This window comes from Dendropsophus ebraccatus, unplaced genomic scaffold, assembly GCF_027789765.1.
Source record: "Dendropsophus ebraccatus isolate aDenEbr1 unplaced genomic scaffold, aDenEbr1.pat pat_scaffold_628_ctg1, whole genome shotgun sequence".
Taxonomy (NCBI): domain Eukaryota; kingdom Metazoa; phylum Chordata; class Amphibia; order Anura; family Hylidae; genus Dendropsophus; species Dendropsophus ebraccatus.
In genome coordinates this window covers 60,105-83,970 of record NW_027210227.1, presented here as the reverse complement: position 1 = coordinate 83,970, position 23,866 = coordinate 60,105, and the positions used below count along the sequence as shown (strand labels likewise).

The following is a 23,866-nucleotide window of genomic DNA, read 5'->3' as shown; positions in this document are numbered from 1 at the left end:
AGATCTAGAGACACTGCAAACAATTAAACCTATACAGATGTCTATTATGTTACTTGTTATAGAATAACCACAACAGTATCAATCAGACTAGGGAGAAAAAAAATAAAATGGCACAAAACCTCCAGATTAACTTAAGACAACATGGACAGCAGTGATGGTCATCATGATAAACACACTAAAGGGGACACAGGTATACATATTACAAGGGGACATGTAGTATATTCATAGATCACATTTCTATTTCACTATTATATCTAAAACATAGGTACAAAACTATAAAAACTGAACCAACCATATGTAACTCTTGGATGTCAGAGAGCACTAGCAGAAAATGTGCTAACCCTAGGATGCAGGAGTTTGGTGCTTGTGGGGAAAATCATTCAGCATTGTCATAACACAGTTGTCTTGGAAGCTACATCTGGTTGTGCTAGCAACATGCAGAAAAACATGTGGAACCAATTTACAGGGGATCCTCGTCCATTCCTGCAGATTTAGTAATCAAGTCTTCATTGTCACATGTAAAATATACCCAGGTATAGCAGAATATCTACACGCAAACACATCACAGTGTTCGGAATACCTAGGTATTAGCATGAAGATCATTTGGGGACAGTGAGAGATTTCAAAACAAAATAAAGGTTTAAAATACTGGGAAATCTGTACAGATCAGACATGACCTCATAATACATGCAGAAATATTACAGTGATAAAATCAATGGGCAAAGCAAAAGCATACATAGTCACATACCAGAAGATGGCAGAAGCATTTATTTACACCTATTCCATGCACAATGTGCATGACTAAGAGGGGAAAAGGGAGGGGGGATGATGTGTAAGTAAATATTACAGATGTCAAAGTATTATAAACCACAATTCACAACTAGCAATTATTGATATACTCAACGCTAGTAGATGTGATTTTTACCTGATCCACTGAATTGACTACTTCCTAGTGTAGTTGGTCTGGTTTTCCCACTATTAACAGGTGGAGAAAACATCTGCAAAACAGAATAGGATTTTGCTATAAGTGCATTGTTGTAAAGCATGCCTAGCAGCACACTACATGTAATAAAAGTAACTGCCTGTTGATTTCGAAGGCTCATGTACGTACAGCATCAATACTACCACTAAGAATATGCACAGCAATAACAATGTATGGAAAAATATTCCATCTATTATAGTGTCATAAGAAAATACTACATGGCCAAAAATACTCAGAAAGCGGCCGTAGCTAACTTTACACGGCAAGAAAGACAGATCTGGAGAGAAACCTTACAGAAGGCAACAAGTGTGGGCTAAGCTTTCTGTCCACCTACTTATAAATAATCTCTTACAGTTTGGGCTTTTTGGTGAAGAAAAAGGAGACCTAATAGGGTTTTAAGAGACTATAATTGGATTGGTGGTTTTGGGGTCAATGACTAGTCTCGGAGTTATAAGCCAATTGACCCCCGTAGTCTTTTTAAGTGATTACATCTTAAAGAGTCTAGACGTGACATCAAAGCGATGGCGTCCGGCAGTCTTAGCAGCCCCCAGATTGTAGAGTAAGACCCTGAATGATACCGTACCGCACTGAAGTCCAGGAGGTCACTCAGCTCCTTGTCTGTGCCTATAGCGGCCATCCGCTGCTGAGGATTCATCTCCGACCACTCAGATCAGCTCCTAGAGAGAGATAGAGAGAGACACTCACCATCTGCATGCAGCACCCTCCAACACTGCTGCCTATCTGACACCGGGGCACAGGGAGGGGGCACAGGGAAGCCACACTGACACTGTCTGAATAAAGTAGCCACCCCTTATAAGTTTGGGCTACCCAGGCCTAAGAGGGTGAAGTACAGGAGGGATGAGGGGGAGACAATAAGGAGGAATGAGGCACTCCGCTGCCTGACACAATAGGGCTGCAACTTGGAGAGAAGACTTGGAGGAGCCCTGGGAGCACACAGCATGCTGGGGGCCACACAGCACAGGGCCCCCGGGGTAGTCAGGGCCACAGGGACTACTTGTCCCATAAGGGGGCTGCACCAGGGCAGGAGCAGGGGCAGGACAGCCCAATGGGGGGAGAGCAGCCCCAGCACACCAGCCGACCACACTACCCTGCCCCCTATAGTGACACTGGGCACCCCCACTATTGCCCCAGAGCCGTACTCACACAACCCACATTCACCTTTTTTTCCGTCTGAACATCCAACAATTGGGTTGAAGTTTATGGGAGCCCCCGTCCACCTTCCTCCAGGGCTCCTGGCAGCAGCCGGTATCCGTCCCCCGAGCACAGCGTCTTCTGAGCACCCGGTTTCCACGGGTTTGATGGGCTTTCACCGCACCGAAAGGTTTTGTTTTCACCCGATAGGAACTTGTGGGTCTCCCTCAGGCAGACATTTTTTTCGCTCGTCGAGCCTCAGCACCACGTTAGCTCCGAGAGGAATATCCCTCCGCCCGAGCAGAGTGAAACACAGACCGGCGCTACTTTTTTTCCTTCCCTCTAGTTAACTCTTCAGCTGACCAAATGCAGCCCCTGTAAATGAGAAGTGAGATCCGGCTCCAGAAGAGTGGGCGGAGGGATACAGCAGAGCGGATGCTCCAGGGACGTTCTGACTGTGAGGGCGCAGCTCGGCTCTGACACGGCAGCGTCGGGGCCCGGACGGGATTGTCTTCACCGCGGCTGCCGGCGCTAATTGGAGCGGTGCGCGTCCTCCTCTGAAGAGGTCGGTCACGGCAACAGCAGCTGCGCCAGTCGCGGCCCTTGGGGGCGGTGGAGATGTGGCTTTGGCAGAGTCGGATCGATGCTGTCAGAAATGGTTGATAAATGTTCTGTCACAACATCATTCGGCTTCATTAGCGCCGATACAGCCCTCCCCCAACCGCACACGTTCAGCCCTGTCAGTGTAGTAGGACGAGGGTTTGTTGCTCCTTCTATGTCTTTTAAAGGCGCAGAGCGGTTATAAGCTCATCTCATCCGTATTTTACTCGTTTCCTCTGGGCTCCTCCACATGTTATTAGTGAAGTATAGTCCGCGCAGAGCCGGCGGGCGGGGGACGTGCTAGTTGCGCACGCTCCCGGCTGCCGGGGCACGTGACCAGGATCCCTGTGGCCCCGTGCCAGCTGAGGCTCCGCTGTGCAGATGCCCGGAGCTGGCGCTGAGGCGGTGTAGGACCGGCACACAGTGGCTCTAAGAACACATGCCTCCTATTACCAGGTGCTACCGAGGGAATGCTGCTGTTCTGCCCTACCTCACACGTGCTTTCCCTTCTGTCGTACCTCGCACATGCTTACCCCTCTGCCCTACCTCGCACGTGCTTTCCCCTCTGCCCTACCTCGCACGTGCTTACCCCTCTGCCCTACCTCGCACGTGCTTTCCCCTCTGCCCTACCTCGCACGTGCTTACCCCTCTGCCCTACCTCGCACGTGCTTACCCCTCTGCCCTACCTCGCACGTGCTTACCCCTCTGCCCTACCTCGCACGTGCTTACCCCTCTTCCGTACCTCGCACGTGCTTACCCCTCTGCCCTACCTCGCACGTGCTTTCCCTTCTGTCGTACCTCGCACATGCTTACCCCTCTGCCCTACCTCGCACGTGCTTACCCCTCTGCCCTACCTCGCACGTGCTTTCCCCTCTGCCCTACCTCGCACGTGCTTACCCCTCTGCCCTACCTCGCACGTGCTTACCCCTCTGCCCTACCTCGCACGTGCTTACCCCTCTGCCCTACCTCGCACGTGCTTACCCCTCTGCCCTACCTCGCACGTGCTTACCCCTCTGCCCTACCTCGCACGTGCTTACCCCTCTGCCCTACCTCGCACGTGCTTACCCCTCTGCCCTACCTCGCACGTGCTTACCCCTCTGCCCTACCTCGCACGTGCTTACCCCTCTGCCCTACCTCGCACGTGCTTACCCCTCTGCCCTACCTCGCACGTGCTTACCCCTCTGCCCTACCTCGCACGTGCTTACCCCTCTGCCCTACCTCGCACGTGCTTACCCCTCTGCCCTACCTCGCACGTGCTTACCCCTCTGCCCTACCTCGCACGTGCTTACCCCTCTGCCCTACCTCGCACGTGCTTACCCCTCTGCCCTACCTCGCACGTGCTTACCCCTCTGCCCTACCTCGCACGTGCTTACCCCTCTGCCCTACCTCGCACGTGCTTTCCCCTCTGCCCTACCTCGCACGTGCTTTCCCCTCTGCCCTACCTCGCACGTGCTTACCCCTCTGCCCTACCTCGCACGTGCTTACCCCTCTGCCCTACCTCGCACGTGCTTACCCCTCTGCCCTACCTCGCACGTGCTTACCCCTCTGCCCTACCTCGCACGTGCTTACCCCTCTGCCCTACCTCGCACGTGCTTTCCCCTCTGCCCTACCTCGCACGTGCTTACCCCTCTGCCCTATCTCGCACATGCTTACCCCTCTGCCCTACCTCGCACATGCTTACCCCTCTTCCGTACCTCGCACATGCTTACCCCTTTGCACTACCTCACCTGGGCCTTTGGCTGCATACACGTACAGTGCAAGCAATTGCTGAGTTGGATCTGTGCCCTGTGTGCGCCAGAACAGACAGCCCAACGAAAGGATTTTTGTGGTGTAACCTACCGCCCGCTCAAAATGATAGGTACCCTTTAAAGGGGTTGTGCGGCATTTAACATTTATTCACTAAATAACAAACATTACAAAATTATATAACTTTGTAATGTGTGTTATTTAAGTGAATGGCCCCCTTCCCCGCGTCCCCCCCCCCCCCCCGGAAGTGTGGTGCATTATACTTACTCAATCGCTGTCGACCAACGTCCGCCATCTTGGGTCGACGACGTCATCTTCGGGAGGCTGGCCGAACCGCTCCAGCCCTCCCTCATGCTGACCCGTCTGCCGTGTCATCAGCTGCTCAGCCGCGATTGCAATCGGAAACAGCGACCGTAGTTTTACGGAAATATACATAGTGTGAACATAGCCTAAGGTTGCATTCACGTGTTTCGTGTTCTGTTCACGAAACACGGACGTTGAATGCCCAGCATGATGGATCAATATCATGCCGACAGCAGGGAAACTCTTTGAATCACTGTGAATTCCCCGACCCCCCCTTATCTATTAGAGCCAGTGCTTTATTTGTTTTTCTGTTTTTATAAATGAGGTCCTTACGTTGAACATAAAATAAATTGATTAGGAACATTTATGAAATTCATAAGAAAATTAATAAAAGTTGGTAATAAAAGTTGGTAGCTCCGACTGTACGACTGACTCCACAGCCCTACTGCCAACTACAGTACACTCAGCTCCTCAAGTAGGGCAAGGGTGCTGAAAGATTCCCTTTAAGGCTATGTACATTAACCAAAGTGGGATATTTTTCTCCTACAAGATGCAGTTTTTGTGATTTTGCGAATCAAAAAATATTATGTTGTGGAGCAATTCAAGAATTTCTACTGAAGGATGTGAGGGAAAAATGGCACACAAAAAATAAACACTTTTCTACATATGCAGGGCTTTTTATTGGATGTTTTTCTTAATCTATGGAGGATAAAAACCACAAAGTAGGTAAAACTTGTAGTTTTGTATTCCCCTTTTGGCTCCCAGGTAACCTCTGAATGCAGTGGGGGTTTTTTACAAAGAGAAAATAAATGCGCTCATTGGGGGATTTTTATCAAATTGGTATAAAGTAGAATTGTCTTAGTTGCCCCTAGCAAACAATCAACACAGATTCTTTCAGAAATGCAAGGTGGAATCTGATTGGTTGCTAGGGGCAACTAAGACAATTCTGCTTTACACCAGTTTGATAAATCTCCCCCTATTGTGTTTTTGCTGCATATAAAGGTAGGTTCACATTTGGGTCAGAGATCCATTTGGGGCCTCCATCGTAGGTTTCATTTAACCCCTTAAGGTCAAAGCCAATTTACGTTTTTGTGCTTTTGCTTTTTCCATTTTATGTTTAAAAGTCCATAGCGCTTGCATTTTTTCACCTAGAGACTTATTTGAGCGCTTATTTTTTGCGAAACCAATTGTACTTTGTAATGACAGGCATTATTTTTCCATAAAATATGCATCGAAACCGGAAAAAAATCATTTGCGCTGTCAAACTGAAAAAAAAAACTAATTTGTTTTGATTTCGGGGAGTTTTGCATTTACGTTGTTCGCCCTATGGTAAAACTGACTTGTTATGCATGTTCCTCAAGTCGTTACGATTACAATGATATATAACATGTATAACTTTTATATTATCTGATGGCTTTTAAAAATTCAAACCATTGTTATTCAAATATATGTTCCTTAAAATCGCTCCATTCCCCGGCTTATAGCGTTTTTATCCTTTGGTCTATGGGGCTGTGTCAGGTGTCATTTTTTGCGCCATGATGTGTTCTTTCTATCGGTACCTTGATTGCGCATATACGACTTTTTGATCACTTTTTATTACATTTTTTCTGGATTTGATGTGACCAAAAATGCGCAATTTTGCACTTTGGAATTTTTTTAGCGTTTACTGTGCGAGATCAGGAATGTGATTAATTAATAGTTCGGGCGATTACGTGCACGGCGATACCAAATATGTTTATTTATTTATTTATTTAATAATTTATATTTATAAAATGGGAAAAGGGGGGTGATTTGGACTTTTATTAGGGGAGGGGATTTTTTATTAATAAAAACACTTTTTTACTTTTTTTTTTTTTACATAAACTAGAAGTTCCCCTGGGGGACTTGTTATATACACAGCACTGATCTCTCATAGAGATCAATGCTGTGTATATACACAGCAAAGATCATTGTAATCGGTCATAGATTGCTATGGCCTGCTGCAGGGACCTGCGCCGGCTAATAGAGGTACTGCCCGGCTGCAGATTGCAGCCGGGATCGGTGCCGTTCAGAGCGGGGTCCCGGCAGGACCCCGCTCTGAACACCCCCCGCGGCACCATGACGTACCAGGTACGTCATGGGTCGCTAAGGGGTTAAATACCAGGACAAGGGAAAAGCTTGCAATATAATGTCCCGTTGAGATCCTGCAAAATGACGGAAGGAAAGTCAATGGGGTCTACCTAGGGGATCTGTTAGTGTCCATCATGCAGAAGACCATCTGATTTTGTTTACTCCTGAACAGAGCCTGCCAGTGTTGCCTAAACTGAGCAACACTTTGCACACTGATCGGAGCAGACGCCATCCTATGTTATAGCGTTCTTTAATTCTAATTTATTTCTATTTTCTAAAAAAAGATTTCACTTTTTGTACGTTGTTATGAAGGCTGCCATCTTGCCTGAGCTGTTCTTAATAGCATTAGTGACATTCTTTACAGTAGGCTTTGTGGACATAGACAACAATAGACAGACTCTGTCCCCTTAACCCTTAGAGGACCCTGCCAATTAAAATTTTTTACCTCCTTGTGCTTAAAAGGCCATAGCACTTGCATTTTTTCACCTAGAAACCCACATGAGCCCTTATTTTTTGCGTCACTAATTGTACTTTGCAATGAGAGGCTGTATTTCTTCATAAAGTACACTGCGAAACCAGAAAAAAATTCAATGTGTGGTGAAATTGAAAAAAAAAACGCATTTTTTTTATTTGGGCGGTTTTCTTTTTTACGCCGTTCGCCCTGGGGTAAAACTGACTTGTTATGCATGTTCCTCAAGTCGTTACGATTACAACGATATGTAACATGTATAACTTTCATTGTATCTGATGGCCTGTAAAAAATTAAAACCGTTAACAAATAAATGTTCCTTAAAATCGCTCCATTCCCAGGCTTATAGCGCTTTTATCCTTTGGTCTATGGGGCTGTGTTAGGTGTCATTTTTTGCGCCATGATGTGTCTGGATTTGATGCAACCAAAAATGCGCCATTTACCGTGCGAGATCGGGAATGTAATTAATTAATAGTTCAGGCAATTACGCACGCGGCGATACCAAACATGTTTGTTTATTTATTTTTATTTATTACATGGTAAAAGGGCGGTGATTCTGACTCTTATTAGGGGAGGGGGCTTTATACTAATGATAACACTTTTATTTTAACTTTTACACTTATACTAGAAGCCCCCTTATACTTCTAGTATAAGTGCACTGATCTCTCATTGAGATCTGTGCTGCATAGATATGCAATCAAGTGCCGAGCCGGGATCAGCGCCATTACAGCGCTGACCCCGGAAGGGGTAAGATGTGTGGATCGCTCCTCCGGGACAACTTCCCGGAGGAGCGATCCTCCCCACTAGACACCAGGGAACGGCTGCATTCGGTAATCATTTGCACTATGATCTTTACTTTCTATTCCTTGCTTACTATTGTATATGCAGCTTTTTGATTACTTTTTGTTACAATTTTTCTAGATGTGATGTGAAATCAGCATTTTTGCACTTAAGCATTTTTTTTTTGCGCTTACGCCGTTTACTGTGCAAGATCAAAAATCCAATAATTTAATAGTTCGGCCATTATGCACGCGGCGATACCAAATATGTTTCTTTTTTATTACCATGATATTTTCTGTTGCAAATTATTCCTTATTATAGAAACTGATAAAAGGGTTCTACAACCCACCAGTACTACACATAGGAACATAGCCAAATAATTTGCCATCATGTAGCAAAGATGCAGTAGTTTTAGCAGTCAAGTGCATTTCTGTTTATAATTGCGCTTTGCATTTCTACTTTGTTTAGTGCCATGTGCACCTTTCATACAGGCCATGCTGGCATTGAAAGCTGCTGACATCAGATCAATATAGTGTTGCATGAATGCATTCCAGTTATTATAGATGTAAGCTCTTACTTTGTAAAAAATTTTGGTGCGTGGTTTGGTAATTTTTAGAATAAATCATCATCATTGGCAACTGTTGTGTATTTGAATCTGCTATGTTTATGACGCAATACAACACACTGTTATTCTTATAACCAAGAATAAGATTCACAAAATGAATGGCCATAAATGATAGAATGAGATTTACAGGAATATTTAAGCTCACTCCAAATGACGTTGTAGCCCCTCACACAGTGGAGTCACATAATTATGACTACTAGCTAATAGCCAGAGTAACTGTAATGTGCAGCATGGACAGCAGCTACAAGGTCTGGAAATAAGGCCCCCTTTACACTTCCGCTTATTCTGTTCTTATTTATTTCTGTGGCCCCATACACACTGTGTCCTAAGGGTGACAGCTATAGGTTAACATCCATAATGCTGTCCATAGCTGCCGGTCAATGCTAATGAGGATAGCTACAGGTGCACATCGTTAATGCTGTCTGGGCTGCAGACAGCACTATGGATGTGTGACTGTGGCCTCAATTGGCTCCTGATAAGGTTGTAACTGGTATCCAGAGCCATGCTAACTGCAGTGCATCCCACAGCTGCTGGACTGTGTGCGGGGGAGAATCCAGAGAGCAAGCACAACAACCAACATGGCCCCAAAGTTTCTTTAGATTCAAGTCTGGAGAACTAGGGGGCAGGGCAGATTTTAAGCTCTTACAAGCAGAGCCATCACTCTTGTTTGAATAATTAGTAAGTAACTAGTGTCAGATACTTTGTATATGTACCCTTAGAATTGTGCTGCAGACTTTGTTGGTGCTATATAAATAAACATTATTAGTAGTACTTTGGTAGTAGGTAGTTGATTTGGTCATGCCCTTCCAAATAATGCCAAACACTTCTAGCTGGAAGATTCCATCCATTTTAGGGAAGACAATGAGCATGTATGGAGGGATATGATCCCAAATCAGTTTGTAGTGGCTTCCACATGAATGAGTGGGCCCAGAGGATGCAACAAACCATCAGCTTGTGTTCTTCAAGCAATGATTGTGGGGAGTTTGTTCTCAGGTTTTGCTTGCCTGGTATGGCAACATGACTCCGCAAAGAAGGCAACCCTTTGCAATTCAGGCAAAGTCTAATTCTGATACTGCTGGCAAAATGTAAGCCTTTTTTGCTGATACAACTTCATTGGTGCAGTGATCATCTCTCTGCTTCAGAGCCCCATATGCAGTAGGATTCAGTGAACTCTTGTTTTAGACAAACCTTTGGTATCCCCCCTGGTTCATTTAGACTGTGAACTGCTTCACTGTAGTATGTCCGTTCACCCTCGCACACCTTTGTACCTGACCTCTCACTTTGCGATGCTTCGCAGTTTCCTTTTTGCATATAGGCCATAGTGCCTTTTGTCTACTCATAAAACACTTTTACCACCGCACCTCACAAACATTATATAAACCAAGGCAGTATTTTTTAACTCCAGTCCTCAAGACCACCCAACAGGTCATGTATTGAGGATATCCCTTACAATGAACACCTTTGATAATACCTGATGCATATATACCTCATAATTATATCACCTGTGAAATACTAAGGAAATCCTCAAACCATTACCTATTGGTGGGTCTCGAGGACTAGAGTTGAGAAACGCTGCTCTTAGGTGTATGTTATTTGGTTGAATACATATCTTTTTGTTATTTATAGATCATAGATGCAATTAAAAAATGTAATTGTTATAATATTTGTAATTGTAATTTTACTGAAATCACATGTACACAAGATTTTATGGTACTCCATGGGGGTATATTAAATGTATACACACCGTAATCTTGCAAAATTGTATTAGTATGTTCATCTTTTGCAAATAATTCACATACATGAAGAGGACAGGCGTATTGCCTAAGCTTCTGCTCTGCTCTCTTATAAACATTTAGAGATATGCTTTACAGCAGCTACATGGACATAAGAAACCAACTGCATGGAACTTGTTGACTTTAGCAACGTTTTTAGGCATGCTTTGTGACCTGGGTAGTGGTAATCCTGTAGAAAGGGGGGAGACCAGGTGAGCTGTGACTATTACATATTGTAAGTGACCTGGTATTGTTTTAGCTATGTACTGGTGTCACCTTTCACTGCTATCCTGCCCATGACAATAATGATGAAACTGTTGAAAATCTCTAAATATTAGGTGATTATGGTTGCGCACTCCCTTTTAGTGGTGCAAGTTGAAGTAATTTATCATTCAAGTAGAGGTAATCGACTGCACTCAAGACAAGTTCTTGAATTTGCTCTTTAGGCCATACAGATTTGTTGCAGAAAACAGATAATTCAAACACATAAGAATGGCAGTAAACACATAGTAACTTGAGTTTAAGTAATTTGTAGTATACTACCACAGGACGTTTTGGTCCTCAGAACTTTATCAACAAGGTGTACATAGAAGAGCATGTGAAAGATAAAGGGAAGCGGTGCCAATCTGATGCAGGACCGAGTGTATAATCTGCTTAATGGCCGCAGCCATTAAACAGATCATGGCTGTATATCATGTGAGTGTATTCTAACAATTGGATAAACTGACTCAAGTTACTATGTGTTTAATGCAAATTCTCATGTGTTGGAATTATCTCTGTTTTCTGTAATAAAACGGTTTGGCCTAAAGAGCAAATTCAAGAACTTGTCTTGAATACAGTTGATTACTTCTTCTTGAAATAGTTTAATGGCCAGAGTGTAAACTGCAAGATTTTAGGATTCTAATAAAATACAGATAATGATAGAATGAAAAAAAGAGAAAAAAAGTTGTTGGCTCAATGTGGTCTTTCAACATGTTGAAAAATCACAATCATGTAAGCGGCGGTCTGCTGGTAATTGCTTCATGTAATAGGAGTGGCGTCAGCAGACCACCCCTGACTTCAATGGGCATCCAGAGCGATCTAAGAATCGTCTGGGCCGTCCCTCCCACTGCTTACTGCATGTAATAGCTCCACATACCCCTTTTTTGCATATTCAAATTTTATAGGGGGCAATGTATCAATGCAGACTCTTTATGAACACTGGATTTTTTTTTCCACTGATCTCCTTGAACTCAGTGATTGCTGTGATTTGTGTAATAGCACAGACACCGACCTTTTAGGTCAGCGTTCGTTTTCCCCTCATTATTGTGTTGTGTAATACAGCCTTAGCTTTTACATGGGGGCATGTTTTTTAATGGAAAAACATGTAGCTTTTATGTAGTTTTTGTAGCATTTCGAAAACATGACTTTTTGATATTTAATATTAGATACATTGTAAACATAGCTTTATGGGATTTATCATGATTGTGTGGCTGTTTATGATGGTAATATAATTCTACTTTCCTGCTTTTTTTTTTTACTTTTTTTACATAGTATGTAATATGATACAAATTCTATAAATGTTACTTTCTATGTTCAAAGGGTTTACTATATGATCAGCTAGCGAATAACATTAATTCACTTTCTCCTTGGGCTCTTGCATGCTTTGAATGTGCTGTTCATAACAAACAGAGTAGATTTAAAGTATCACAGCAGCTGTATTGCCAATGGCATTTCAGTTATGCCATTCAGATGCTATGTGATTCATTTGCTGGAGTCTTTATATTGTGAGGTGCTGGTAAGAATTGTTGACTAGTAATTTGGCAATTTAGCACAATCTGCCAAAAAAAACGACGTATAATGAGAAGTAATAGCAAGGCAAGGAGTTATCATGGGGGATGCAATCCTATTTCAGAAGTCATCAGAGTAAGCTTTGTTTTTCATTCTACACATGCTTAGATAAGCAACAGTCTGTTACTATAACTTAAATAGAAAAGCATCAAAAGAGACATGGACCAGTGTGTATGAACAAAGCTGGGTTCACTTTGCTCATATTGTATAGTATGTTGAAAACAGTCCTAAAATGTTCTTTTATGTTGCACTACTGAGCCTTAACAGTTTCACTATATCCACTATGACTGACATATAGCATTATTGTTGTATAACATGCATCACACAATCACTAGCTGCAAATTTGTGTATACTATTTAGGTAAACAGTAAATACACATTTATTTAAATAACCCCTTCATAGCATGTAGTTAATATTTTTTTTTGTCCCAGAAAAAGCATGACTGCAAAATGTACATTGAGCCCCTAGTGTTTAAAGGGGTAGTGCGGCATTTAACTTTTATTCACTAAATAACACAAATTGCAAAGTATTACTTTGTAATGTGTGTTATTTAAGTGAATGGCCCCCTTCCCCGTGTTCTCCCCACCCCGGAAGTGTTGGTGCATTATAATTTCGTGTTCGCTATCGACCCCAGCCACCATCTTGTGTCGACGACGTCATCTTCGGGAGGCCCATCGCGGCTGAGCAGCTGATGATGCGGCAGAGGGGGGCCGGCATAAGGGGCGGCTAGAGCGGTTCGGCCGGGGTCGATATCGAACACGTAAGTATAATGCACCAACACTTCAGGGGTGGGAGGAACACGGGGAAGGGGGCCATTCACTTAAATAACACACATTACAAAGTTATACAACTTTGTAATGTGTGTTATTTAGTGAATAAAAGTTAAACACTGCACTACCCCTTTAACTTGGTCTGTATATGCACTACTGTTTTACCATGCTTTATTCTGTGTAATTTCTTTGCAATATTTTTAATAGTTGGCCTGTAATATTCCATTAAGAGATTTTGCAGTAACATTTATCATTTAGATGGCCACATTATAAATGCCCAGTTTGTGCAGAGACACATTTTACTCTGGTGTTACTATTATTCACCCTCTAGCTTTTGGCTTTTCAGTGTTGCCCCCTGGACACGTTCAGATATACAGGCAGGTTTATTTACACTGTCATACCTATGACTGGTACATTTTTCTGTGTTAATTTTTTGTAATTTTCCTCCTTTTGCAATTTTATGTACTGATATATCAATAAAGTTGTTTTGACATTAATTATTTTTTTTACAGTTTAATGTACAGGTTAGATTATTATAGATTATCATGGGGAAAGTCATCTTACCTGAGCTTTTTTAACAGCATTTAGAGATTTGCTTTACAGCAAGCTTCATAAACATTGGCACAATAGACTTGCCTAGATCCTGTTCACAATAATGGGCGCATTTGAGCATTTTATAGGCATACTCTGCAACTTATGGAGATGTTATTGCACGGGCTGGGGGGGGGGGAGGCTGAACTGTGAACTTCAGCTATTGCGTTTTCACCCTTCACTGTAACCCTGTCTGTGTTGATAAGAACGACACTGCTGGAAAATTATCTGTAGAGAATAGGAAGTTTTAGCCTAGTTTAAGGCTTAGTAATCACAATGAAAATTGCAAGATTTCAGAATAGTTTTATATAGATGTTAGAGGAACTTAACCTTCTGTTATGTTTTTTAGCTTTTGGGACATTTTTGTGAAGTCTTATGTTTTATTGATAAGCTAATGAGGGTTATTGGTGCTCTTAGGGTAGTACTTTAGCCCTCGGTCCACCAAATCTCCTGCAGGTTGGAGTCTTCTTACATGCTGTTAGTTTTTTCTGTAATGAAGACCTGTGGTCAGTAGAAAAGCAACACTTTTTATGGAGTCTTAGGTGCCCTGACTCCCAACATTGTTATATCATGCTTTTTCTGATCTGTTTTGTTGGCCATTTTTTAGATTTTATTCTTTGGTTAATCTGCACTTTTCCCTAAACAATCAGATGGGCCTGTAATGTAATTCAAATAGAGGTGTGGAATTTAGGCTAAAGGGGTGTAAATATGAGGTTGAGCCAATAAAGTTCCCTCCTAGCTGACTATTTAAGGGAAAGTATAGATAATTATAATCAACTAAATAGTAGAATCTCAGTTCCTCAGTAGCAGGGAGATGTAGCAACAAAACAAAAGCAGTCGTAGAATCAGGGTACCCAAGGCCACAAAATAGTATAAAACTCTATTCTTTTTTTATGCTAAACACAGTTCCTTTTTAAATATACCTGTTCTGTGTTAATATGTGTATTTTTGACTTTTTTCGCTGTGAGTTTCTATACCAGGTTTTGTAAAAACCCTTAACATATACACTACCATTCAAAAGTTTGGGGTCACATTGAAATGTCCTTATTTTTGAAGGAAAAGCACTGTACTTTTCAATGAAGATAACTTTAAACTAGTCCTAACTTTAAAGAAATACACTCTATACATTGCTAATGTGGTAAATGACTATTCTACCTGCAAATGTCTGGTTTTTGGTGCAATATCTACATAGGTATATAGAGGCCCATTTCCAGCAACTATCACTCCAGTGTTCTAATGGTACAATGTGTTTGCTCATTGGCTCAGAAGGCTAATTGATGATTAGAAAACCCTTGTGCAATCATGTTCACACATCTGAAAACAGTCTAGCTCATTACAGAAGCTACAAAACTGACCTTCCTTTGAGCATATTGTGTTTCTGGAGCATCACATTTGTGGGGTCAATTAAACGCTCAAAATGGCCAGAAACTCGACAGTCTATTCTTGTTCTTAGAAATGAAGGCTATTCCATGCGAGAAATTGCTAAGAAATTGAAGATTTCCTACAACGGTGTGTACTACTCCCTTCAGAGGACAGCACAAACAGGCTCTAACCAGAGTAGAAAAAGAAGTGGGAGGCCGCGTTGCACAACTAAGCAAGAAGATAAGCACATTAGAGTCTCTAGTTTGAGAAACAGACGCCTCACAGGTCCCCAACTGGCATCTTCATTAAATAGTACCCACAAAACACCAGTGTCAACATCTACAGTGAAGAGGCGGCTGCGGGATTTTGGGCTTCAGGGCAGAATGGCAAAGAAAAAGCCATATCTGAGACTGGCCAATAAAAGAAAAAGATTAAGATGGGCAAAAAAACACAGACATTGGACAGAGGAAGACTGGAAAAAAGTGTTGTGGACGGATGAATCCAAGTTTGAGGGGTTTGGATCACAAAGAAGAACGTTTGTGAGACGCAGAATGAAAAGATGCTGGAAGAATGCCTGACGCCATCTGTTAAGCATGGTGGAGGTAATATGATGGTCTGGGGTTGCTTTGGTGCTGGTAAGGTGGGAGATTTGTACAGGGTAAAAGGGATTCTGAATAAGAAAGGCTATCACTCAATTTTGCAAGGCCATGACATACCCAGTGGACAGCGCTTGATTGGAGCCAATTTCATCCTACGACAGGACAATGACCCTAAACACACCTCCAAATTGTGGAAGAACTATTTACAGCAGAAGCAGGCAGCTGGTATTCTACCGGTAATGGAGTGGCCAGCGCAGTCACCAGATCTGAACTCCATTGAGCTGTTGTTGGAGCAGCTTGACCGTATGGTACGCCAGAAGTGCCCATCCAACCAATCCAACTTGTGTGAACTGCTTCTAGAAGCGTGGGGTGCAATTTCTCCAGCTTACCTCAACAAATTAATAGCTATAATGCCAAAGGTGTGCAATGCTGTAATTGCTGCAAAAGGTGGATTTTTTGACGACAGCAAAGTTTGATGTAAAAACAATGTTATTTCAAATACAAATCATTATTTCTAACCTTGTCAATGTCTTGACTCTATTTTCTATTCATTTCACAACGAATGGTGGTGAATAAGTGTGACTTTTCATGGAAAACACAAAATTGGGTGACCCCAAACTTTTGAACGGTAGTGTATTTATTTATTTTATTTGTTTGCTGTATAACATGATATAATCTGCATAATTATTGATACTCCAATTTGCCTTTGAGTTTATAATACATTGTGTGTTAGTGCTGTAATCAACTTATTAGTAAAATGATATTCTGGTAAGATTTATAGTGTGCAGTACAGTTCATTGGTGTATTGACTTGCTTTTCTACTTGTGTTCTCTGGGGGAATTGTGCCGTTAGTTTATGGTGTTAAAAGACACATGTCTTGTCCTGTGACACAGTGGAGAGACCATTAATTGGACAAATGGCTCGGTTAGGGACAAAGTATGAAAACTGCATAGTCCCTAATGTGTATTCATGCTGTAAAGATCCTTAACGTGGCATATTTGTAGAGCCTTTGTGATTAATTGTGAGGCATTTCTGCGATTCCCCATATGGAAGGACTGTAAACAGACGTTTAATTTGTATGCTTAAGGGAGCTGTGGAATTCATAGCTTAAATATAAGACTACAAGACAACCCTCTTCCACTTTCTATAATATAAATTTGTAGTCACACCTAGTTTATAGTCATTTAAATTTACGTACACAATTTTTAAACTCTGATTTAAATCTTTCTAACTAGAGTAAATATTTGTGCCATTTTTTAAAGCATGCATATTTTGCCAGGCAACAATTCCTACCATAATTATCTATGCTATATATTGTTCTGGATAGCTAATGTAACTGGATGTACGAGCAGAGAGTATTGCTTTATATATCCTGATTAGAAACAATCCAAAGTAAAAACTAATTACAACAGCAAAACTAAGCATGGCGCTCAAAGTTATGCAACATTTTGGTCAAAATATTTAAAGCGACTCGGTACCCACAATCTGACCCCCCCCCCCCCCCCCCCCCCCCCCCCCCCCCCAAACCACTTGTACCTTCGGATAGCTGCTTTTAATCCAAGATCTGTCCTGGGGTCTGTTTGGCAGGTGATGCAGTTATTGTCCTAAAAAATACTTTTAAATTTGAAGCCCATGCCAAAGAGGGACTTTGTTTCGGTTTTCTATGATTCCCCATAGAAAACCTCTACTGCTCTGGACAGTTCCTGTCTCGGCCAGAGATGTCAGCAGAGAGCACTGTGTCAGACTGAAAATAAAACATTTCGCATCTAAACCTTCTAGGCCCTATTTGTTTTACCCTCCAGATTTGGTCCTCCTGTGCTAATAGATTTGGGCTGATCTCTTCTGCCTCTCCTCTTAACTCCTTCCTCCTCTATCCTGATTTCTCCCCTGGCTTGCAATCGCAAACGGTGCGTATGTGGGGTTCCAAGAAATTGTTTCAGTTTGCGGATGTGGTTGACCCGCTAACTCAAAACCTTCTCTAATGGGACAGGCTCATGAATCGAGCGGAACTTCCAAGGTCGGAGCATTTTACCTACTTACAATTGCGTCACTTTATGTTGTCTTGTCTGGGCTCGAATACTGTTTCCAAGCCTTCTGCATTTGAACAACTAGCTGGGATGGGTACGTCTACTGCAGGGCTCATTTCGGACATCTACCGCATTTTACTGTCACCATTTACGCATTTTACTGTCACCAATAAATGGTTAACAGACCAAACACACTTATATGAGTAAATGGGAGGCTAACATAGGTAGGGAGCTTCCACCAGAGTGTTGGAGCATCATCTGGGAAAGGGCTGCAAAATCTTCCATATGCACGACGTACCAGGAGTCGCACTTTGAAGTGTTGATGTTCTGTTTGGTCCCCATGGGATGCTTATGACACCCCTTAGTGCCCCGTGAGTTACTGGTCCTAGCATCCCCTTTTCCCATATCCCCCCCCCCTCAATTGTGTCAATTGTCCTCCCTCTGTGTTGTTTTGTTTGTCTTCAACATTCTATGAGTTTTACTGGTTTTCTGTTTGTTTCTGGAAAACATAGTCACGGCTCTATATGATAGTTTTTCCTTTCTCTTCGTTGTCATACTTGATCTGGGCAGAGATTCTGCATGAGATTTGTTTTGGACAATACCCTTACACTCTTATCTTTGCTCATGATTTGATATGTCAGCCCTACCTGTGACTCTGTTTGCATAATGATGCTTTATGCTTGTTCTCCTTGTGTAAAACAAAAAATTCTAATAAAAATTACAGTTATAAAAAAAAGAAAATAAAACAACATTTCCTGCAGGACAGTAATAAAAGTAAATTACAAATCTATATAATTTTCTCACACCAGTTGATTTGAAATAAAAAAGACTTTCGCTGGACAACCCCTTTAACCCCCAGGCGACTCTGGACATACCCGTAGGTCCAGGGCCGCCTCCACGCGTCCAGAGCGGGGTTGAACCACCGCGGTCCCGGGTGCCGCTCGTAGCCTGGGACCGCGGCTATTAGCGGGCACGATCCGATCGCCATGCCCGCTAATAAAGTAATCGGATGCAGCTGTCAAAGTTGACAGCTGCAACCGATTACTTCCTGCAGCAATTCCCTGGTGTCTAGTGGGGAGGATCGCTCCTCCGGGATGATCCACACATCTTACCCCGTCCGGGGTCAGCGCCGTAATGGCGCTGATCCCAGCTCGGCACTCCATTGCTTCCGGCTGCAGCAGCCGGAAGCAATCAATAAAAGTGTTATTATTAATAAAAAGCCCCTCCCCTAATAAAAGTCAGAATCACCCCCCTTTTCCTATGTTATAAATAAAAATAAATAAATAAACATGTTTGGTATCGTCGCGTGCATAATCGCCTGAACTATTAACTTATCACATTCACGATCTCGCACGGTAAATGGCGTAACCGCAAAAAAATCCCAAACTGCAAAATTGCGCATTTTTGGTCGCATCAAATCCAGAAAAATTGTAATAAAAAGCGATCAAAAAGTCGCATATGCGCAATCAAGGTGCCGATAGAAAGAACACGTCATGGCGCAAAAAAAATTACGTAACCGCAAAAAAAATCCCAAACTGCAAAATTGCGCATTTTTGGTCGCATCAAATCCAGAAAAATTGTAATAAAAAGCGATCAAAAAGTCGCATATGCGCAATCAAGGTGCCGATAGAAAGAACACGTCATGGCGCAAAAAAAATTACGGAACCGCAAAAAAATCCCAAACTGCAAAATTGCGCATTTTTGGTCGCATCAAATCCAGAAAAATTGTAATAAAAAGCGATCAAAAAGTCGCATATGCGCAATCAAGGTGCCGATAGAAAGAACACGTCATGGTGCAAAAAATGACACCTCACACAGCCTCATAGACCAAAGGATAAAAGCGCTAGAAGTATGGGAATGGAGCCATTTTAAGGAACATATATTTGTTACATAAATATTTCTATACATATGTTATATATCATTGTAATTGTAACGACTTGGGGAACATATATAACAAGTCAGTTTTACCCCAGGGCGAACGGCGTAAAAGCGGGAAAAAAAACAAATAAAAGAAATGCTTTTTTTTTTTCAATTTCACCACACTTTGAATTTTTTTCTGGTTTCGCAGTGTACTTTATGAAAAAATTCAGCCTGTCATTGCAAAATACAATTAGTGGCGCAAAAAATAAGGGCTTGCAAGTGCTATGGCCTTTTAAGCACAAGGAGGAAAAAACGAAAACGCAAAAATTGAAATTGCCCGGTCCTCTAAGGGTTAAAGAACAACCACATAACCAGAAAGCAGTGCCAAAATAAACTAGGAAACCAAAATCCGGGTACCTGAGCAAATGTTACACAAACTCTCTGCTTAGTACTCTCTGCTTATAACAACGATATGATAGTTTACACAAAGATTTAAGGTGACCAATACCTCGAATCTTCGCGAAAAGTGACATTTAAATGACAGTTACACTTTAACTTGACTCCTAGTAAACATATCCATTGGCCTTACTTCACCTGACAGAGGTTAGAAGTGTGTCCTTTTGGTCTCATGCAGTATACATTAGAATATACTTAGGTATTTCTGGAAATAGGCATATATCTATCATTTAAAGTTTGCATGGCAGGCAAAAGACACCATAGACTGCCTGATGGAGTTTGGGCAGCATTAAAGTGATAATAGGTTTTCTTTATATAGAATCACCCCGAAAAATGTATTCCATATGGTGTACATTAATCAATCACCCTGCAGAGTGCGCTGACTGGACAGAGAGCTGTGACTAGGCACATCCCAGATGACTAGTTCATGGCTCCTCCTGCCTCGCGTGCGGGATTAAAAAGCATTTTACCCAACATGAAGCCTGTGGAGCCCAGAACACCCAAAACCATAGGAGACCCGGCTGCGAGGTGCATACAGCCATTCTGGAAACCCAATCAGCACAAATGTGCTGATTGGTTCCCTTTAATGAATTCTCCACTTAATGTGTGATACTATTTGGCCCCGTTCACACTGAGCAAGAACGTCGGAATTCCACCGTGCTCAGTGTCTCACTGTGAGTGAAGGAGAGGGCACGCACTCCTCCGCTACCACCGCTCTCCGCTCAAAGAAATGACATCACTTCTTTGGGCGGAGAGGGGAGGAAGCAGACGCGCGCGTGCCCTCTCCTTCACTCACAGTGAGACACTGAGCACAGTGGAATTCCGACGTTCTTGCTCAGTGTGAACGGGGCCTTTAAATTTAAACAATTACTGTGAGGCTGGGTTCACACTACGTGTATTTCAGTCAGTATTGTGGTCCTCATATTGCAACCAAAACCAGGAGTGGATTAAAAACACAGAAAGGCTCTGTTCACACAATGTTGAAGTTGAGTGGATGGCCGCCATTTAATGGCAAATATTTGCTGTTATTTTAAAACAACGGCTGTTATATTGAAATAATGGCCATTATTTACTGTTATATGGCGGCCATCCACTCAATTTCAACATTGTGTGAACAGAGCCTTTCTGTGTTTTTAATCCACTCCTGGTTTTGGTTGCAATATAAGGACCACAATACTGACTGAAATATAGGTAGTGTGAACCCAGCCTTAGCATAGATGTGAAAATGCTTTCAGACTATGATTTATAATGACAGGTTTATTGCTTTACAAACATTGAAAGCTGAAAATAAATATATAGTAACGTCAATGTTATATTAATCTGTTTTCAGAGTAAAATATTATAAATATTTCAAACATTTACCAAACGTCATAAGCCGATAACAATAGAAAAAAAATCACAAAGAAAGAAGAATGTTGTGTTTAGAATCACAGACTGATGTTCATATTTCTTGAAAGCAAAATAAATGAATTTTCTGTGACTATTTCTGTTTGAATAATAAATTATTTTAAAATTAATAATAAATTATTCCTTTCGAAGCAGTGGCCCAAATATGCTTAGCAACATAAGATAGAGGGGATGGATGGCAATATCATATTGCCACACTCTTATGAAAATGGTTATGGTTTTGTGTCATGTTTTGTAACTGTCATGTTTTTCATCTGTTTTGACATTTTTGTGAAATCTTACGTTTTACTGATATACTAATGAGGGTATTTTAGCCCTCGGTCCACCATATCGCCCGCTGCCGCCTCATGAATGCCCGGTTTAAAGAAGAAGTCCAGAAAAATGTAAAACTACAGTCCCTGTGCCCATGCATCAGCATGTCACAGGGCTCCCAGACCCCGACGGATAACATTTTGTCCCAGCTTCAGGGTATGTCATGACACAGTGGAGATGGTGGTGTTCAGGAAAGGGAGGCAGCGCCGCGGGGCCACAGACTAGACTTCTCCTTTTAGGGTCCTATTCCACGGGCCGAGGAGGGCCCGATCAACGTTGTAAACGAGCGGCGATCTGCTAGATCGCCGCTCGTTTACTGGGCCTATTCCACGGCCCGATGATCGTTGAGCGAGGGCTGCAAGGACAGCATACATTACCTGTCAGGTCTTCTCCGCTCTGTCTTCATCCCCGGGTCCCGCGCGCTCTATCTTCAAAATGGCCGGTCAGCTGACAGGCCACAGGCGGTCCCGGCCTGTGATTGGCTGAGCGCTCCGTCAGCTCACCGGCCATTCTGAAGATAGAGCGCACGGGACCCGGGGAGGAAGACAGAGAGGAGGAGAAGCCTGGACAGGTAATATATGATACTGCTGCTGCTGCTTCTCAAATCATCGGTCGCCCGCCGCGCACCGCTATTCAACCGTAGCGATGCGCGGTGGGGGAACAATGATTTTAGGTCTGGCCCTAAATGAACAATCTGCCGATGACACGATCATCGGCTGATCGTTCTCTCTATTTCACCGAACAATAAACTGCCGAATCGGGCCAAATGGGGCCGATCCGGCCGATTATCGTTACTGTGGAATAGGGCCCTTAGGGACCATTCACACTATGAAATTTGCACAGAATTTGAAGTTGAGTCCATGCCGTGGACCCCACTTGAGGTTCTGCCTGTCACATTGATTGAATAGGATGTCTCACAGACACTCCCCTGTCTGCCCAAAGAATCGACATGTCAATTCTTTGGGCAGACAGGGGAGTGTGTGTGAGACATCCTATTCAATAAATGGGACAGGCAGAACTGTAAGCAGGGTCCGCAGCACGGACTCCGTTTGAAATTACACACAAATTCCATAGTGTTAACAGGCCCTAGGATTGGGGGGTTGCATTTATGCCAATATCGTCTCACTAGTAGTACTAGGGATACAGCGCCTAACAGCTGCTTACAATAAGTGCCGATACGGGGGCCGGCGCCGCAGCACACTGGGGGGTGTGGGTGAGCTATCTTTGATCAGGACAGATTACATAGGAAGGAGAAGGCCAGGAGGATCGGGCTTATAGCACAGGGAGGGGGCCGGGGGGATCGCTGTAATGATAGAGAAGGAGGGGGCCGGGGGGATCAGAACCCGGCTAACTTCGTACAGCAGGAGCACTAAACCCTGATTGGCTACACACTACAAGTCAGTCAGGGTTCAGTGCTCTGCTGCTAATAAGAAAGAGTCAGTCGCCGGCCGGGACAGCTTGGACCATCACGTGACCGGACGGGAGATCTCCTTGGGGGGCCAAAAACGGACAGGTAAGTATATTAGGAAAGGGTTAACCTTGGTTAACCCTTTCCATTGCTAAATTATTGATTTTCCCTGGAATACCCCTTTAAGTATAGACAAGCTCAATAGGCATACTCAGTTTTTAGTCTTTGTTTTCTTAGAAGACTAATAAACTATTCCCATGATGGCAAACATGGCTGACAGGAAGTAACTTCTTCATGAAACAATAAATGAAAGTAGGTAATAGACCGAGCTTATTGAGCTTAAGATAGCCCACAGTCACCACACTTAAGAATTCACAAATTTCACACCTCTCAATTCAAATAAATTTTTGTGGCCGGACTTGAAAACAGCTGTTCCCTCACATTCTCCAGGCATCAGAGCAAAGCTTGAACAGTTTTAGAAATGAGAATAGAAAAAATAAGTTTACAAGGATATATTTTCAAGACTGTGTCACCTTGTAGTAAAAAAACGTGTTCCTGTAATCTTGAACAGAAATCCTGCATGTGACACTGCTGAATGTGAACAGAATGTATTTAACCCCTTCACGTCAGTAACATGTATATATACGTTCCTATAGCACATACCCCGTGCAGTAGGAATGTATATATACGTTCCTCTTACTGACGG

General features: G+C 42.8%; 1 long non-coding RNA gene across 1 annotated transcript; it reads right to left on the bottom strand.

Moving 5' to 3' along the window:
* Nucleotides 1-922: 922 nt before the first annotated feature.
* On the bottom strand, nucleotides 923-2,420 carry LOC138778110 (uncharacterized). The gene is made up of 3 exons (XR_011360885.1): nucleotides 2,162-2,420; nucleotides 1,566-1,659; nucleotides 923-998 (listed from the first exon to the last, which is right to left on the bottom strand). It is a non-coding gene; the product is annotated as an uncharacterized lncRNA (long non-coding RNA).
* Nucleotides 2,421-23,866: the final 21,446 nt, after the last annotated feature.